Here is a 6,270-nt window from a genome sequence, read left to right as displayed (position 1 = left end):
ACTTTATTCTTCTTCTTCAGTAGTGCTTTACTTATTTGGGGCTTCTTCCCTTTCCATATAAAGTTAATGATCAACGAAGATCCTTTTGACATCAGCAATGATAGCCCTCGTTTCACGTCCTCTTCTGAATCTGGCTTGAATTTCTGGCAGTTCCCTGTCAATGTACTGCTGCAGCTGCTTTTGAATGATCTTCACCAAAATTTTACTTGCATGCGATATTAATAGTGTTCGATAATTTCCACATTTTGTTGGATCACCTTTCTTTGGAAGAAGCACAAATATGGATCTCTTCTAGTTGGTTGGCCAGGTAGCTATCTTCCAAATTTCTTGGCATAGATGAGTGAGCACCTCCAGCACTGTGTCCATTTGTTGAAACATCTCACTTGGTATTCCATCAATTCCTGGAGCCTTGTTTTTTGCCAATGCTTTCAGCGTAGCTTGGAACTCTTTCTTCAGTACCATCGGTTCTTGATCATATGCTACCTCCTGAAATGGTTGAATGTCGACCAATTCTTTTTGGTACAGTGACTCTGTACTTTTGATGCTTCCAATGAAGTTCAATATTTTGCCGATAGAATCATTGAAAACTGCAACTCGAAGCTTGAATTTTTTCTTTAGTTCTTTCAGCTTGAGAGATGCCAAATGTGTTCTTCCCTTTTGGTTTTCTAACTCCAGGTCTTTGCACATTTCATTATAGTATTTTGCTTTGTCTTCGCGAGCTGCCCTTTGAAGTCTTCTGTTCAGCTCTTTTTCTTCATCATTTTTTCTATTCACTTTATGTGGATTGGAGAGATAGGGAAGAGAAATAAAATCTCATGTAACCACAATCCTCACCTGAATGTGGAGTTTCAATTCACACAACTTGTGTAGCCAGAAAAAATAATCCTGAATTAAATGTTTATATTAAACTTTCTCAAATACCAAGGCAGTTGGCAGCATGCAGACCACATCCTCTCTAGGGAATTGTCACAACAAATTGCCTCAGAATTTTAAATAAAAAAATGCAAAATCAAAAATAAAAACTGTATGAGGAAACCATCTACCATGAATGAAAATTAACAAAATGAATAAAATGGAATATCAGACCTATAGTTACTGTAGATTGTAGAATTATCAGGAACAGAATATAAAATACGGTTACTTAATAAATATTTAAAGACGTGAAAAGGGTCACTGAAATTATGAAAGTTGAGTAAAACACTTTCACAAATATTGAAGTAGATTTGAAAGAACCAAAAGAACTCTTAGAATGAACAAAAATGAAGTAATTTAGTTAAGAAAGGCAGTGGGTTTACATAGCATTGCTAAAAAGGAATATAGTCTGAAGACATAAAAACTTCAACACAGTGAGACAAAAAGAAGAAAAAATATGAAAAGCAGTTTAGGAGACATCTAGAAGAGTAAAAATTTCTGACATATTTTAATTTCTGGCACAGTGGTTAAGAGCTATAGCTGCTTCCCAAAAGGTCAGCAATTCGAATCCACCGGCTCCTCCTTGGAAACCCTATGGGGCAGTTCCCCTCTGTCCTATGGGGTCGCTATGAGTTGGAATCCACTCAGCAGCAATGGATATACGTAATTAAGAATAGCAGAAAAAGAGAGAATTGTGCTGAAGAAATATGTGAAGAGAATGGCTGAGAATTTCCTAAAATGGATCAGTAACACCAATATGAAGAGCCAGAAAACCAGCAACTCCCAAGAAGAATAAAATAAAAGAAATCCACATCACAGTAAAACTGCAAAATACAAAAACAAAGATAACATCTTAAAAGCAGCCAGAGAGAGAATACAGATAACCTAAGAAACCTGACAAGTACATTGACTTCTCAATAGCAATAATGGAAGGCAGAAGACCATGAAAGGATATCTTTATCAAAATGAACAAAAATAACTGTGCTGAGTTAAAAACGTATAGCCATGGCAACTATCTTTCAGAAATAACGGTGAATTAAAGATATTTTCAAGTAACAAAAACTGAGAATGTTTACTTTTAAGGGATATTTTTCAGAAGGAGGAAGAAGAATCCAAGAAATAATTTTAAAAATGCACAAAAGAAGTATAAACAAAAACACAGAACAAGTGGATAAATTTTAAAAAAATCAATAAAACAGTAATTATGTCCAATTTATAAGATTAAAAAATATGTAATTAGAAATTGGGTAGTAATGTATAAATGGGGATGGAAATGGTTGGAATTTAAGTGTTCTAATTTTTTTTCAGGAAAAGCATAATGATATTGATTAATTTTAGCCATTATCAAGCATGTTAAAATATCTTTTATCAGAACTTAAAGAGTAGGGATGGTATATAATTAAACGACATATAGTTTAAGGATACACTCAGCTGCGGTATAACTATAAAGAAAAGAGAAGGAATTAGTTACACAAAATTCTGAATAGTAATTTCTCTGGTGAGAGGGAGAGAGATCCCATCAGATCCAGGTACACAGGGTCTTAAAAACAGTGGTAATGGTGTTTGTTATCTGGGTATTAACGTGTATTTATTTTATTATTGTTTTTTAAAACAGTAATTAAAAGTATATGTGTCATATATACCATATAAAAATTACCATCTTGTGTGACCAAAAAAAAAAAAAAAACCTGACAGACTCTCACACACATAAATTATTCTGTATTCATTTCCAATAACATGTATCTAAGATGAAATCCATTTCCAATCATGTCATACCTGTCTCAAAATTAATTATATACATTAAATTCTAATTTATTAAAATAGAGAACTGGTTGCCACAAGTGCAATCAAAATATGGAAGAGCTCCATTTCCCTAAAAAGTTTGCTTTTGCATATTTACTCTTGATTCCATACCCTTTGTAACTACTCATTCCGTACGTTTTCAGACCACTGATCTGTTTTCTGTCACCATATTTTTGCCTTTTCTAGGATTTTATCTATGTCTATATCTGAATTCATACAGTAGCTTGCCTTTTGTGTTTGACTTCCTTGATGTAACATAGTCCTTGAGATCCATCTACATTTTAATCTATATTAATATTTTCCTTTTTATTGCTGAGTAGTATTCACAAATATAGATAATATCACAATTTGTTATGCATTCAGTTGATAGACCTTGAGATTATTTTCATTATGGGGCTATTATAAATATTGCTATGATAAACATTTGTGTATAAATCTTTGAGTGGACATATGTTGTAATTATCTTGAGGAAATACTAAGGAATGGAATTTCTAAGTCATATAGTGCATATGTTTAATATATGTTATACAGATAGTGTATATGTATAGAGTATATGCTTAATGGTTTAACCCTTTCAAGACCCAGTTATTTTCTCCTTTGAATTTTCTGTTGATACCATGTGTTTTCATTAATGGAAGCATGCTGAATCATTAAATGTTGTTGAATTATTGGTAGGTAGTATGGATTTTTTTTTGCCCCCCTCCAACAATCCTACCCTCCAAGTCCCAAGGGACATACCTTGTTCCACTAATTCTATCCTGGACACCCCCTAGAGTCCAGAAGGATAAACTGTGTCCCAAAGAAAAATTTTCAACATTTCTCTTTCTTCTTACACAAAATGCACATACCTCACATGACACCCTGTAGAAACAGTAATTTGCGGCACATGACTGTTTTTTTAGTTTCAAACAGTCATAAAGGCCCCTGCCTTGTGGCAGCATGTACTGTCAGTGGGAAAGCAGCTTCTCAATAAACCTGAGAGGCAGAAAATCGGGTGGGCAACCGTGTATTCCAGCGGTCGTTTAAAATACTATGGTGTTGCTTTTTGAAGTGGCTATATCATTTTGCATAACCACCAGTATATCGAGAGTTCCAGTTACGCCATATCATCAGCAACACTTGGTATTTTCAGTCTTGTAAATTTTAGCCATTCTAGTGAGTATAGTAGTAGATCATTGTGCTTTTAATATACATTTCCCTAATGACTGGTAATGTTAAGTGTATTCTCCTGTGGTTATTAGACATTTGAATATCTTTTTATGAAATGTCTGTGTAAATATTTTTCTCATATCTTATTTTTAGTAGAAATAGTCTTTATATATTCTTATTTAGTTTTTGATTTCTTTTTTGAGCCATTGGTTATTTAGGAGTGTGGTGTTTTAATTTCTACATATATGTGAGGTTATCAAGTTTCTTTCTGTTATTGGTTTCTAATTTCATTCCATTGTGGTCAGAGAATCTACTTTGTATTATTTCATTCATTTTAAATTTATTGAGGTTTGTTTTCTAGCCTAGCATATGGTTTGTTTTGGAGAAGGTTCCACATGAACTTAAGAAGTGTTTGTAGTCGGCTGTTGTTGGGTGGCATTTTCTATAGATATGATTAAGGCTAGTTGGTTTATAGTGTAGCTTAAGTCTTCTATTTTCTTGCTGATCTTCTTCCCAGTTGTTATACCCATATTGAAAGTAGGAATATTGAAGTTTCCAACTACTGTTTTTTAATTTTCTATTTTTCCCTTGATTTGTCAGTTGTTGCTTCATGTATTTTGATGCTCTGTTATTAGGTGCGCGTATGTTTATAGTTGTTTTATCTTCCTGATGAATTAACTCTTTTATCATTATAAAATGTCCCTCTTTATCTCTTGTAACATTGTTCTCAAAAGTATATTTTAGTGATATTAATGTAGCCAATCCAGTTTACTTGTGGTTAATGTTTGCATGATAGAAATTTTCCATTCTTTTAATTTCTATTTGTATCTTTGAATTTAAAGTGTATCTCCAGCAATGAACAATCAAAAGGAAATTAAGAAAACAATTCAATTTACAATAGCATCTAAAAGAATAAAATACCTAAGAATAAATTTAACCAAGGAAGTGAAAGATTGTATGCTGAAAACTACAAAACATTGCTGAAAAAAATTAAAGCCAACAGGTGGGAACAACCCAGGTATCCATTAACAAATGAATGGATTAACAAAATGTAATATATCCATTCATATTATTTAGCCATAAAAAGGAATGAAATTGTAATACATGTTACTATATGGATGGACCTTGAAAACATTATGCTAATGAAAGAAGCCAGAGACAAAGGAATACATATTTATGATTTCACTTAAATGAAATATCTAGAATAGGCAAATTCACAGAGACAGAAAGTAGATTAGTGGTTACCAGGGGCTAGGAGGAGGGGATATGCAGTGGCATCACTACGGTTGGTGTCACCCAGTGCGTAACTCATGTTATCACCCCCACTATACTTAATACCACAATATTGTAGCTAAAACACCAGAAAATTTGACAAAATCAGTGACTATAAAAACATCAGCAGCAACGAAAACAACAGCGCATGCTTGTAGCACGTGTAGACCAAACCACGTTATTTAAAGCATGATTGTTATTGGGTAATAATGACAGCTCTGACCAGGGTGCATTAGAAGGTTTAAAAAGTAAATTAGGATAGAGTTTTAGCCTTGTAGGTATATTGATACATGTAAGCTGGGCTTAAATGAAAAATGTTTTTGTTGTTATAACTAACTACAGGGATATTTTTATAAAAAATAATACATTTCTGTGGAAACACTGCACAAACTTTTTATAGACAATCATTTTGGTGTCAGCCCCTCTTACAGTGTCACCTGGTGTGGTTCACCCCCCCTGTGCTCCTTAGTGTTGCCACTGGGGCATGAGGAGTTATTGCTTACAGAATTCCTGTTTGGGGTGATGAAAAAGTTATGGAAAGAGATAGTGGTGATGGTTGCACAACATTGTGAATGTAATTAATGCCACTGAATTGTACACTTAAAAATGGTTAAAATGGCAAATTTTATGTTACATATATATATTACCACAATAAAATAAAAAAAAATCTGGGTGACTTTCATAAACACTTGAATTCACTGAATGACACCTATTTCCTCTATTAATGGGAATAATAGTGCCTGCATTGTTCTAAAGCATAAGCTTGAAAGACAGTTGAGAATTAGAAATTATTTAAGTGTCAAGTAGGAAAATCATGACTTTCACAACACAGGAAAAATGCAGATTTTTATGTGAGCTATGCATCCAACCAATGTTCACATTTTTTTACACAATATTTCAATGCCATATTGAGAAAGTGAGAAGTTTTTTATAAAATGACAAAATGAAAGTATGTGAGTTTAGAAAAATACAATGTTCATATACTCCATAACTTTTTTTTTCTTTTTTATTGTACTTCAGGTGAAGGCTTACAGAACAAATAGTTTCTCATGAAACAGTAGTACACATATTGCTTTATAACATTGGTTAACAACCCCACAACATGTCAACCCTCTCCCTTCTCAACCTTTTTTT

General features: G+C 33.1%; 1 pseudogene; it reads right to left on the bottom strand.

Annotated features, from left to right (window-relative positions):
- Positions 1 to 6,270, bottom strand: part of LOC111821121 (cytochrome c oxidase subunit 7B, mitochondrial pseudogene) — a 74,184-nt pseudogene that overhangs the window by 60,354 nt on the left and 7,560 nt on the right.

Source organism: Trichechus manatus, unplaced genomic scaffold, assembly GCF_000243295.1.
Source record: "Trichechus manatus latirostris isolate Lorelei unplaced genomic scaffold, TriManLat1.0 scaffold00066, whole genome shotgun sequence".
Taxonomy (NCBI): Eukaryota; Metazoa; Chordata; class Mammalia; order Sirenia; family Trichechidae; genus Trichechus; species Trichechus manatus.
The sequence above is the reverse complement of the archived record's forward strand: the minus strand, read 5'-3'. Positions and strand labels throughout refer to the sequence as shown.